The sequence below is a fragment of the Macaca fascicularis genome, chromosome 6 (genome assembly GCF_037993035.2).
Source record: "Macaca fascicularis isolate 582-1 chromosome 6, T2T-MFA8v1.1".
Classification (NCBI taxonomy): domain Eukaryota; kingdom Metazoa; phylum Chordata; class Mammalia; order Primates; family Cercopithecidae; genus Macaca; species Macaca fascicularis.
The window spans coordinates 154,055,716-154,069,862 of record NC_088380.1 but is presented as its reverse complement, the minus strand read 5'-3'; the positions used below and the strand labels follow the sequence as shown (position 1 = coordinate 154,069,862).

At 38.5% G+C, this 14,147-nt stretch overlaps 1 protein-coding gene across 3 annotated transcripts in view; it reads right to left on the bottom strand.

Moving 5' to 3' along the window:
- Positions 1-14,147, bottom strand: part of STK32A (serine/threonine kinase 32A) — a 151,812-nt gene that overhangs the window by 114,117 nt on the left and 23,548 nt on the right. Inside the window, exon 3 of one of the 3 annotated variants that reach the window (XM_073994543.1) lies at positions 741-837. The exons of the other annotated variants lie outside the window; for them this stretch is intronic. The gene's annotated coding sequence lies outside the window, so the exon portion shown is untranslated. The remainder of the gene's footprint in view (positions 1-740; positions 838-14,147) is intronic. 3 annotated transcript variants of the gene reach the window in all.

Here is a 14,147-nt window from a genome sequence, read left to right as displayed (position 1 = left end):
TGGAGTTGTTTTTTTCTTGTAAATTTGTTTGAGTTCTTTGTAGGTTCTGGATATTAGCCCTTTGTCAGATGAGTAGATTGCAAAAATGTTCTCCCATTCTGTAGGTTGCCTATTCACTCTGCTGGTAGTTTCTTTTGCTGTGCAGAAGCTCTTTAGTTTAATTAGATCCCATTTGTCAATTTTGGCTTTTGTTGCCATTGCTTTTGGTGTTTTAAACATGAAGTCAAGGAAATGTAACTTTGAGGCCTTCCTTATGTGCCTCAGAGTCCCGCTTTGCACAGGTCTTTTCATCCCAGCCTTCTCAGCCATTGTATCTGTACAGTACCCTAAAGGTTGCCTGGAGGTATATCACGTTAACAGACAAACTTGAATGCACCTTAATGTTGTGATAATTACTTGGAATATTAAAAAACTAAATATCTAAAAGTACTTATGTCAGAGTTTTTCTTTTGGGTGGGTACACGTTCCTTCACTAATCAACCGGGCACAGACATTCTATATGCCTAAGGGATCTGTTTATGAGGGTGGTCAGTACATGTTTCATTTTTGTGTCACTTTCTATCTTCACATCTGTATAGTGTATACAGTTAAAGGTACTCAGGCTCATAGAGGTGAAATAATTTGTTATCGTTATAACTAGTATAGTGACATATTAATGTTGAGGTTAGATTTTAAAAACAAAAAGTAAGGCAAAGCCTTTTTTAGTCAAAACTACACATAAAAATCCTTTAGAAACGTACCTTTTTGAAAACCAAGAAAGTTTTCCAAAAGTCCAACAGACAATTCTATCTCCTTTGTGTGGGTACCCAATAAGGCTCATAAAACCGCATCTAGGAACTATTATTTGGGAAAAAATAGTTTAAACACTAAAATTACACTTTTCTCATTAGCAAGTTTATATTTATTATAGTCACATGGAAAGTTACGACCAATTATGCAGATAACTGGTTGAATGTTTTTGCAAAGCCATACCCAATATTTGAGTGGAGGAGTGGGTAAAATCAACTCACTTGAGTCTGCCTAGTTGTACTCAGGTAAATTCAATATCTACCTTTCTCATTCCGGACCCAGGCTTTTAACCACTATTTTTATAGCAGTCATTTTAATGTTATTCTTATTGTGTAACATACCTACCCATCCCAAAGGTAGAATCAGAGGAAACAAGATGGGATTTCTTCCTGTCTCCTTTTAGAATTATATGTTGAATCAAGGTTTCCAAGTCTTTCCCTTAGCATAAACCATGCTGATTCTGAAACCCAGTGATGATACTTTTTATTTCCTTTGTTTTATTTCACTTACCGTCTTCTCAGTCTCAAGCAATGTTAAAGGAAATAAAAAAGGAAACCCTTTTTAGAGTCTGTTATAACACCCTGATGCTTGGAATTTCAGAGAAGACCCTTGTAGAAGGTAAGGCAGGAAACCCTTTGTTTTTTCTATTTTTGAGGTAAAAATCTTTGTAAAAGATTTTATTTTTTCTAAAAATTGATTTCAGCTTGAGCAAGTACCAAATCATGAACATAAGTGAGTCTACTGAGAACAGCACACCTTGCTGTTTATGTAAATCTTTCTACTGATGAAGAAACAAGGACACCAGCTGTGAACCTTAGACTAGTTACTCAGTCTTTCAAATCGCAATGTCCCTGTCTGTAAAATGGAGCTAATTAAATCTAACTCAGGTGACTTTGAAGATGAGACATTATAAACCAGAAGCAAAATGTCTGGTCCACTGAAAACTAAAAATTACAAATTTTTTTTAAGTACAACAATTATTCAATGAAAACTAAGCTATCTTCCCCTTCCAAGTTTTCAGTTCCAGTTCCATGAAGCAACCATTATTAACAACTCCTTGTGTATCCTTTAAGTGATTCTCTCTGCATATATGTACTCCTTCCTAAAGGCAATAGCAACATACTATCATTCCTATGGGAGCATACATTGTTAAACCCTTTCTATATAACACATTGCCTATGTCCATTCATACCATCACATATAGATCTAATTATTTTTAAGTAGCTAATTTGTATTTTATTGTGTAAATGTACCATAAAATATTTGACTTATTGATGGATTTTGAAAAATGGTTTAATTATCTTCGATTGTTGGGTGTGATGGCTCATGTCTGTAATCTCAGAACTTTGGGAGGCTGAGGCGGGTGGATGACCTGAGGTCAGGAGTTCAAGACCACCCTGTCTAACATGATGAAACCCAGTCTCTACTAAAAATACAAAAATTAGATGGGTGTGGTGGCGTGCGCCTATAATCCCAGCTACTCAGGAGGCTGAGGCAGAAGAATCCCTTGAACCCAGGAGGCGGACATTGCAGTGAGCCGAGATCATGCCATTGCACTCCACCCTGGGTGACAGAGCAAGACACCATCGAAAAAAAAAAAAAATTATCTATGATTACCAAAACTACCTTGAGCATTCTTGATGGGCTTCTGTGTCTATGTTTATAAGCAAAGTTGATAAAAGTGGAAATGCTGGGCAAAGAATATGTTAATTTTCTAATTTTATAGACATTATCAACTGACTCCTCAGAGATGTTGCATCAAATCTCCTTGATGTCAAAAACATATAAGAATAACTTTTTGTCCACCACCTTGCCAACACTACTACATTAACTGTTCTTCATCTGACAAGTGAAAAAGATTGAATTATTGATTTACTTTATTTCTTTAATGCTGAGTGAAGCTGCATATATTTATATGTGTATTTTTTCAGCAAACTGCCTTTTTATATGCTTTGCATATCTTTAATGAGTTATTAGATTTTTTGATATGTAAGCACACTTAAAAATGGTGAGTCAATTAACTCTGTTTAACATATCTCAGGAGTATTTTTTCTAGGTTGTCCATTTGGCTTTTGATTTTAAAACCTTTTAAAGCCAGGCTCAGTGGTTCATACCTGTAATTCTAGCACTTTGAGTGGCTGAGGCAGGAGAATCACTTGAGCCCAGGAGTACGAGACCAGCCTGAGCAACATAGGGAGACTCCGTTTCAACAACAAAAAAATTAAACATTAGCCAAGTGTAGTGATGCATGCCTGTGGTCCCAGCTACTTGGGAGGCTGAGATAGGAGGATCACAGGAGCCCTTAAGCCTGGGAAGTCAAGGCTACAGTAAGCTGTGATCACACCACTGCACCCCAGCCTGGGCAACAGAGACCCTGTCTCAAATTTTTTTTCAGTAATATAGTTTTAAATTTTATGTAGTTAAATGTATTAATCTTTTCTTGTTTGTCTCTCTGGGTTTATGTTTTTCATAGGCTTTTTTAAACTTCAAGATTGTTAAAATTATGTATTTATATTTAAAACCAATTGCTTTTGACACGCATTTTTGCTGTCATTGCTGCTGCTTTTGTTTTTGAAATCTGTTTCAAGCATACAACCTTAGACTACATTACATAATTGATATTCAATACATAGAATTAAAAGGTTTCCAAATTCCAAAATTCCCAAAAAGTCATTCTGCTACTACTTAAATGTTAAATCAACTGAGTATCTCCCTGTACGCAGTCATGCCAATGTGATTATTGAGTGTATGCTTTTAAGGTGCTTTGCAAGAATCTCCTCTTACAGTAGGTCCTCCATATCTTGGTTATGCGGTTATTTGGTAAATATTTCACATATACAACACATTAAATTCCAGTGCACTATACAGCCCCAGTTGATAGCAAATTAAGCCAATGCAGTCTGAATAAGTTCAAGATAAGATAAATTCCAAGATAAAACCAAAATAAGATAAATTCCCCAGAGAGGAGGAAAAAAAGTAAGAGTCTTGCATGCCTTTTTTGGCATGTTAATTTGCTATACGAATTTGCTGCTTAAACATGACACTCCTCAGTGCTGTGATTCTCTAAAATCAAAGTCAATTTGACATGGAAACAGTTACAGTTTCGTTGCCCACATGTCTGGCTTCTGCTCTCCAGTCTAGAGAGGATTTCATTTTTCTGTCTCAGTATAGATGAAAGTCCTAGGTGCAGTAGAGGCTTTCCAAGACATTACTCACTGAACTCAGTCTGTGTTCACTGACAACAACACATAATTGCTGACTGCTTACTAAGTAACAGCCATTGTGCTAGGTGCTGGGAGAAAGAAGCCCTAGGTTGCCTGCCTTCAGGGGGCCTACAATCCGGTGGAACAACAGAAAAATTCATAGTAGCTAATATCTAACACTTATGTAAGGAATACCCATCATTATTCTAAATATGTTATGTATATTATCCTAATTTTGCTCCAATTCTGAAACAGTATTACTTTTATTGCCATGTTTTTAGGTGAACAAACTGCAACCCAGAGAAATTAAGTACCTTTCTCAAGGCCATAAAGTAGATAAGTGGCAGAGTGGTAGAGTCCCACTCAAGTGGACTCCACAGCTGCCCTCCAACACTATTCTTTACTGCATTCTATTAAACGCACATAGTCAATCGTGCACAAGAAAGTAGAATAAGCAGCACAGAGTTGGGTCAAGACCTGACTCACAACAATGTCCATATTTCTGCTTCTCCTCTTCTTATGCAGGGTCTTTCATTTTTCACAGACCCTCTCTCACAACTCAGATCCCATCAACCACTTGCTGTCACTGTATCTGTCACTCATCATCTCTCACATCCCTAGCCAGATGCCTTGGACTAGGATTGGAACCGTGACTTAGGCCATTCCAATAGTTTTTACTCTGGATCTTCTGATCTGGAAATGCATACTCCCCCTCTGTCACAAGCTTCCAGAACATGAGAACAGAACTGGCTGAATGTAGAGAAAAAAGATCAGCATATCCAACAGGATAAAGTTGACATTTGGCATAAAGTAGAATCACAACATAAAAGGCTAATGCTGATGGCATTAATGTGCCTGGCTCTATATCCATATAGATCCTATTTTGATTACTCTGCAGGCATCCCCAATATCCTTCTGATAATTTAATTTTTAACATTTTTTTTTTAGCAAAATAGATTCAAGTTCCGAGTAATATAAGCAGTGCTGCTGTAGGGAGATCTGTAATGGGAGAATGTAGCAGGAAAAGAACCTAGTCCAGGGAAATCCAGCAAAGCATCCTAGAGGAGATTATTATAACCTCAGAAGAATGTTGCAAGGACTTGATGTTCTATTCTTTCCTACAGATTTTCTTAATTTGTCTCTGCATTGGATTATCAGGAAGGTAACTTCTCAGGAAAAGAGATGAAACATAAATAAATAACTGCAATATAAAGTAGTGTATATGTATTGAGAGCCACATAAATGGTCCTGCCGTGATTCTCAAATGTGTCCACCCATCAAAATCACACAAATAAATGTTTTTAAATTCAGATTCATTGGCCTTATCTGAATCAGATTCTCTGGAGGCTGGACCTGGGAATCTATTTTCAAACATCCCTTGAGGATTTTGTTAAAGCCTGCCTAGAACTAATGTGCAGGTGTTTATAGGAGTTCTAAGGTGGGAGAAATCTCTTCCTACTTTAGAAAATAAAAAAGCTTCAGGGATGGGCAGCATTTTAACTGTGCCTTGCAGAATGGGTTGGAGTTCCAAAGGTAGCCAGGCAGAGGAGGGCAGGGAGGATGCATTTAAAGTGACTCAAATCCTGAGGTGAAGAAGCTCTCAGTAGATAAGTATTTACATAAATGTTGACTCAATCCATTTCTTAGATCTCCCCTCCACCTTGCCTCTATCCTTATGTGTTTGAAGCAATATACTAAGGGTCTGTAAATGATTAATGATAGAACTTCTGCTACCTGCACTGTGCCACATCTTAGGTCAGAGTTAATAATTACTGTTTATTAAGTAGCATATATATGTGTATAGGCACTATCCAAATACCTTAATATACATTATCTTATTTACTTTTTACCAAAACAGCATGAGGTGGTAATATTATTATTGCTACTTTATAGATACGTTACATAAACCCAGAAAAGTTAAATTACCCAGGGTCAGGGTAATCTGACTTTGTGTGGCTCCGAGTTCCATGATTTTAATATTGTGATGAGTCCTAAAAGTTTCTGAATACTTGGTGACTATGAGCATGAAACTCTGGGTTTGGGTGTGTCTGTACTACTTACTGGTTATGAACTTTAATTATTTACCCTCTGTGAGTTTCAATTTCTTCTTTCAATTTTGAACAGATACAATAAACCTTCTAAGGTTATAAGGAGGAGTAGGTAAAATAAGCCATATCAAAGGTGCTTATCAACCATTTTTGGCAGAGAATAGGAACTCAATAATGTATTATTATTACTGCTATTTATGTTATTGCTATTATTACCAGATGAATTGCCTTTGTATCAGCCCAGAATGCAGAATTTTTTTTTTGAAATGGAGTTTTGCTCTTGTTGCCCAGACTGGCGTGCAAGAAGAGCATGGCGTGATCTCAGTTCACCACAACCACTGTCTCCCGGGTTCAAGTGATTCTCCTGCCTCAGCCTCCCGAGTAGCTGGGATTACAGGCATGCACCACCATGCCTGGCTAATTTTGTATTTTTAGGAGAGACAGGGTTTCTTCATGTTGGTCAGGCTGGTCTTGAACTCCTGACCTCAGGTGATCTGCCCACCTTGGCCCCCAAAGTTCTGGGATTACAGGTGTGAGCCACCACACCCAGCCAACGTTGCCTCTCTTGCCGAAATATTAAGCAAAATAATGTTAGGACCAACAGTGCCAAGAATACAGACTCCATGAAGGCAGACACTAGGCGTGTCTTGCTCATCACTATATCCACATCACCTAAAACCATTTTGGACATATCATAGTGGGTGCATAATCAACCTTTTAAATTAAGATACAAAGGAATGAGGTATCATCATTAAAGTTCTACAGAAAAAAGATGGCTCTGGAGGAAAATTTTTATGTTTTCCTTTATGTTGATTTCTTAGCACATCATCATTTGTAATATGTGCCTTCTAAGAAAAGTCTCACCAACATGCTATTATCAAAGGACTTCTTAATGAGCTAGTCAATGAAGTCCTCATTTGAACGTTGTTCTAATATTACAGCTTCAGATTTCTCTGCAGACATTGGATTTACATCTTAAAAGCCTCACGCATTGACTTACTCACTCTTTGAGCTCAAAGCATTAAGAACTGCTCTTGAGATTGTGGACTCCATCTGCTTCACGACCACCAACTCTCCTAAGTGAGGACATGGGTGAAAACTCTGTAGCAACTGAAGGATAATTAATAGTGGGAGTCAGAGGGTATTTGCTTTGTCAGGGCTGCATGATCTTTGAACAGAAGTAAATGTATCTCACTATGGCAACAGAAAGGTGCTGACATTAAATTACAGTCTGCTATATACCTGGTCAGAATAGAGATAGAATCAGTCCCTCTTCTAAGTTCTGCTGGCACTTTACCCATTTTTAAGAAGGAACACTGCATGATTTGCCAAGGAAGGGTGAAAAAGGACAAATTGTGAGCACTGGTTAAAAAGAGAGCTCTTCTGCTGGATTTTACAATTCTCCATGAATGAGATGAATGTTTTGTCTGTCATGCTGCATTCTCAAATACAGTCAGTTACAAAGAAAGGCTCACTTACTCCCCTTTTAAGACAGTCACACCAAGAAAATAAAGAAGCTGAAGTCACTTCCCTAGGAGCCACAGCTTTGCTGGCAAGTCAAACCAACAAACATTCATTGAGTATTTGTGTACCCAGGACTTTCCTAGGCACTGATGGAAAAACATAAGAAGCTTGGGACTCAGTCCCAGGACACTTACCCTCCACAAGCAGAGAAGGAAAACTGAGTGTGACTCATTTAGCAGTCTGACAAAACAAAACCTGAATAATCAAATGTCCTTTGTTTCATTTTTGTTATTTTATTTTAGTTTGTAATAGTCTATGTACCTTTGGAATCCATTCTCTCATCTTTCTGAAATTAGATGAATATGAATAAGTATATAGATAGACAAGTAAACAAATAATGAAACCAATCAAGTGTTACACTTTGTATGATGTACAAAAGAGGCACTATGGACCTTCAGAGATGGGAGAGAATGGTGAGGCATGCCAATTTTGCCTCTCAGATTTTAACAAAGATTGAATGCTTTGATGAAAGATAAAAATGATTCAAATGAGACAGACTTGCAGTGGAATCCTAGCTCTAACACTTATAAGATATTTGAAATTAGGAAATTTATCTGACTTTTCTGAGTTTCAATTTCTTGTTTACAATGAGGTGTGTGTATATATATATATATAATGCTATCAGGATAAAAAATACAGCAAAGTAGAAAGAAGAAAACCAAAACCATCTAAAGATAACCACGATTCATATTTTGCTCTATTTCAGTCTTTTTAATGTTCTTATTTTTTCAAGTTTTGTATCTACAACTATCTATATCTTTATATCGCTTAAAGAATTAATAGTTCTAAAAGATTTGTTATTTTTTAAAAAGGAGAAAATGGCAGTCCTATGATCTACTTACCCCACTTCTAATCTCTCCCAGCCAAGAAGCAACCACTTTTACCTCTCTTTAGCTATGTATTGTTGGGTGATCTCCACCATGTCCCTAAAGAGTATAATTTTATTGTTCTTTCTTTTTCATTTTAGGCATTAGTTATTGAATATTCAAGTTGGTAGATGAAGATTTAGCTCACATTCTTGCTCCTTTGGTTTTATCCCAACATGCCTCCATCTTTCCAATGCAGTTGTGTCTGGCATAATAATTTTAATTAGATCAATATTCAGTATTTCCATTATTATGAATACATAAATGGTAGGCTCAACTGAGTTGTAGTAAACTATGATTAGTTTTCTTTACTTGCACAATTTTTGGCTTTCCCTGGAATTAGTAATAGTCTTGTTTACACATGTTGACTTTTCTACATCTCCTTCCTAATCCAATCCCAAACTCTTCTCTAGTTATCTAGTTCCCTTTCATCATGCTCAGGTGCATTAGTCACATTTTTCATCTTCCTGAAAATGTCTCTCCTCAGACATAATCCAGTCTAGACTGTTTATCTCTATTCCTGCACAGCTGTCTTCCTGGGATTCCCTTCACCATCACCCTGGGGATTTCCTTCATGCCTCTTTAAGGATAGATTCCTGGCTCTTGCATGCAGTGCCCGCTTCTTTCTTGTTTTAGTGAAGCACATTTTACAACAGCTTTGTAAGAAGGATTGCACGGGAGATACATTTTTTTTGAAATAATCATATATCCATGAAAATATTTTTATTGTATTCATACTTGACTAATAGTTTGGTTGACTATTGAATTCTAGGTTGGAAATTGTTTCCTTCAGAATTTGAAGGCATTGTTCTCATTTTCTACCTTTTCACACATTGCTGTTGAGAAGGCTGGAGTTATTTTGATGCCTGATCCTTTGGATGTAACAGTTTTCTTCTCTAGAAACTTCTAGTCATATATACTTGTGTTGGATGTTTTGAAATTTTATGATTTATTCATTGTGCTGGGCATTTAACAGGCTTATTTAATCTGAAAACTTACGTTCTTCGGTTCTGTACTCTTTTTCTTAAAATATGTAATAATTATTGCCCCCTTCCATTTTCTCTTTTTCTTTTTCTATACCTATTATTTAGAAACTAGTACTCCTCACGTGGCCATTAAATGTTCTTATATTTACCCTTATTTTATATCTTTGTTTGCTCATTATTCTGGAAATTTTCTTTAAATGTATCTTCTAAATCTTCTTCGGATTTTTCCATTCATGCTGTAATTTTTTTCCCAAAGCAAATTTTTGCTCTCTGAAAGCTATTTTCTTGGTATCTATTTTGTTTGTTTGTTTTTTTGTTTTTGTCTGGTTGTCTGTTTTTTGGTTGTCATAGCTTTCTCTTACCTCTCTTATACTTTTTGCTAATGTTTTCCCTGTTCATTTGTTTTAGTCTTTATCAGTCATATTAGAGGGTTTTCCCAAAAGCCTGAGAATCCTTAGTTGTCTGCTCATATGTAAGTGTGGAGACCAAACCCCTGTTTGGACATTCTGAGTATGTGGCTCTTGCCAGCAATATGCTTCTATAGCGTTGCTCCTAGCTATGGCCTGGACGTTGAATCGGAAAATCTCTAATGTTGATAACTTTAAATCTTTCTTCTTGGATTGGTCAAAATCTCCAGAAAATATTCTATTGTTCTCTTTACCGGAGGGTGAGTCCCTGGCTGCCAGTATTATCAGAGCCAAGTGGAAAGAGAAGACTGGGTGCCCCAGTATCCAGTATGCATTTATCTACCCGATCCCTCCATTTTCAGCAAGGCATCTTCTGCACTCAACTTCCCCACTAGTAAAACTTCTTCAAAGGATAAACCATAGTATGGAGTGGAGAATTTTTTTTTCTTTTTCCAAATTGGTAGAAGGGACATGACTAGTTTTTAAATAGATATCCAAACAATCTCACTTATTTTAGCTCTTCCCCTTCACCTCTAGCTCTAGAGGGACATGACAGTGCCAATTCCTGAGTCTTTGGAGGGTTCTATGGTGTGGGTCTGGTTGTTTCTCAGCTTTCCTTTCTGGAAGCTTAGGACTCAGTTATGTTGCTTCTAGTTCTCTGTCTCCTTTCCAGTTTCTGCAATGTTGATGGTGAAGCTCTTCTGCCTGTCTCTTCATCCTTGTGGTTTTAAATCTTAAGACAAATCTCTACCTGTCATATTAGGAAGATCTTCAGAAAGGAATGGACGTAGAAGAATGTGTCCTATTCAGCATCTTTCCCTAGAAGTCATGTTTTTTGTTTGTTTGTTTGTTTTTCTGATCTGTAAAATAGGTATAATGATACCTACCTTACAGGAATGTGGTAGGTATTAAATGGAGATAACATATATTAAAAACATATCTAGAGATAGTAGGCACTCAATAAATGGGGGTTATTTTTGTTCTTTGAAGGATGAACTAACTATAGGAGCCAGAGGTGCCCATCCCTTATCATTCACTGGCTTTGTGACCTTTACTAGTGTTTTAAAAAAATCATTTTTAGACATATATTCTCACTCAAATAAGGGGTTCATAATAGTTTTCTTGTTTATATCTCAGGATTATCTTAAGAGTTAAACTAGTAAGAGGATGAGCAAATATGGTGAAGTGAAGCTCACTCTCCTTGAGCTTTGGAGGCAGACAGAAGTGGGGTGAGGATTCCTCTTCCTGGTTGTGTAAACCAGGACAGGTTTTCTCACTTGCTGAGTCTCAATATCTGCTCTTTAATGTGGCTGACCATTTCTTCACCGTTTGTGATGAAAATAAAATGAGATAACCTAAGAAAAGTACCACATTTCGAGACCTACTCTTGTAAAGCATTGGTCACTCTCATTTAACCTCGCAAATGCCTCTCGAGTTTTCTCTCTGATTCAAAGAAGTGGTTTTTAAAATTGAGGGTCCCCTATAAATGTATCCCAAGACAACTATGAATTGCTGAAGATGAGCACAAGCACATTCCTAAGCCTGGGGGGACAGCATGGACTCCTTTGGGGAATACATGCTTTTTCCAAAGAGAAAAAAGAATTCAAATACACAAAATAAACTTTGTATATAATTTTCAGGGTTCCTCATAAGCCTACTTTTGAATTCCATATTAAGAATTAGATTTATCTTAAATAAAAGATGCTATGCTCTAATCCAAAACCCTAACATAAAACCCTAAGCTAAGCCTCCTTCAGTGTTAGATATCAGTTCTAAATTTCTTTTCGAAGAATTAATATGTCAGTATGTTCAATTCTTTGCCTTCTACTTTTAAACTTAACTTCCTTGTAAAGCAACCTTTTTCAATTACCTACTCCACCCTGACTCATTCTGATCACCTACTCCACCATAAGTCATTCCGCTTACCAGCTACCTGCTCTGCCCTGACTCCCCCCAAACCACTCACCCCCGTCATTCTCTTTAAATTAGCCAATCAGAATTAGTTTAGCCTGTGCGGTCTAACCCTAGCCAATAGGGGAAGACACAGCAGCAGGGGCCACATGCCTCATATATAAGAATCCCTTCCCCACCCTTGTCCAAGTGTGTGCTCACCATTGTTCCATCTCTAAGGGTGCACTCTTCTATATAGAAGTATCTTGTCTTGCTGAGAATTAAAAAGAAAATTTTATATTCGAGTGCTATTCCTTTTATGGCACTAAAACTTTATATATAACAATTAGGGGCTCTTTGGGGATTACATTCCCCTCCGGGGATGGTCTCTGGTTCTCTCTCCTGAGGAGGTGCACCCAGTTCCCTTGTGGTGGCCTCAGGGGTGAGAAATCAAGACCCACCCAGTGCCAGGAATAACCCGAGCTCTCAGCAAGGCAGAAAAAAAAGAAACTGGCCAGCAACCTAGCTTAAAGGATCCTCATATACTGCGGCAATGACTCTATGCACAGACCAAGGAAGGAGAAGCCACAGGAGCAAGTAAAGTATTTCCTTGGTGGTCAAGTTCTGGAGGGCTAAATGTGTGTGTGTGCATGGATCACAAACGATCCTGCTTGTGCTGGTGTTTGTGTGGATGGTGAGAAGTCCTACTGCTGGACGGAGTGAGTGGGTCCTCTCTGTGGTTGGTAGCTGCCTCATGTGGCTTAGGGTGTATCCTGCCGTGGGCCCCCCAATACTAAGAGGGTCCTGATTCTGCTTTGGGGGAGCAGCCAGAGAGGACAGCACGAGTGGGAAGTGTGCAAAGGACCTTCAGAGGGGGAAAGGGGGGAAACAGATCAACCTCCCAGGACAAGCAAGGCAAGACATCCCCTGGTTTGAGGGGTTGAGCCTTCCAGAACAGGCAAGACACCCCTTGGTTTGACGGGTTGAGCCTTTCAGGTCAGGCAAGGCGAGACACCCCCTGGTTTGAGGGGTTGAGCCTTCCAGGACAGGCAAGGCGAGACATCCCTGGTTTGAGGAGTTGAGCCTTCGACTAATTTCAAGGGTTGAACCTCTCACAACCACCCCCACCTTTCTTCTTGAGGGAAGAAAGAGTAGCTCCTCCCCTAGGGAAAGCGGAAGGAGAGGGGAGAACAGCAGCACAAGCAGCTTGCAGAGGCAAGGAAAGACCAGCAGAGAGAGAGAGAGACAGAGAAAGGAGAGAGAGAGATAGAGAGAGAGAAGCAGGAGAGACAGACTCACACAGGAGAGAGAGACAGGAGAAAGACAGGGAGAGAGAGAGAAAGACGAGAGAGACAGGAGAGAGAGAGGAGAGAGGGGACAGAGATATAGAGAGGAGAGACAGGAGAGAGAGACAGCGAGGAGGGAGATAGAGACAGAGGAGAGAGACAGAGAGGGGAGAGAGAGAAAGAGAGAGACAGAGGAGAAAGACAGGAGAGAGAAACAGGAGAGAGACAGAGAAGAGAGAGAGACAGAGAGGAGAGAGGCAGAGAGAGAAAGGGAGGCAGAGAGAGAGAGGCAGAGCTACAAAGAGGGAGTCAGGAAGAGAGAGACAGAAAGAGAGGGAAAGAGAGAGAAGTAGTAAAGAAAAAACAGTGCACCCTATTCCTTTAAAACCAGGGTAAATTTAAGACCTATAATTGATAATTGAAGGTCTTCTTGGTGACCTTGTAACACTCCAATACCACCTTGTTGTAAGTGTAAACAAGGGAATAGCCCGAAAGCACTGAGGCCACTGACCACCAGTAGCCTTCCTATGAACAAACCTTAACCCAGTAACCCGCAGATGGCCCAAATACATTCAATCTGTAGCAGCAACTGCTTTGCTAACAGAAGGAAGTAGAAAAGTAACTTGTAGAGGAAACCTCATTGTCAGCACACCTCACCAGTTCAGAACTATCCTAAGTCCAAAAAAAAAAAAAAAAAAAAAGTGAAAAGGTAGCTTACTAACTCAAAATTCTTAAAGTATGGGGCTATTCTGTTAGAAAAAGATGATTTAACATTAACCACTGAAAATTCCCTTAACCCAGCAGGTCTCCTAACAGGGGATCTAAATCTTAATTACCATACAAAGGTCCGACCAGACCTAGGAGGAACTCCCTTCAGGACAGGATGATAGATGGTTCCTCCCACGTGATTGAGGGAAAAAGACAATGGGTATTCAGGAATTGATAAGGAAACACTTATAGAAGCAGAGTTAGGAAAACTGCCTAATAATTGGTCTGCTCAAATGTGAGAGCTGTTTGCACTCAGCCAAGCCTTAAAGTACTTATGGAATTAAAAAAAAAATCCATCTATACCAATTCTAAGTTCATTTTGACTAAACAAGGAATTATTAATAGCAAAGAATAATTGAAATCCTAAACTTAGAAGGTTT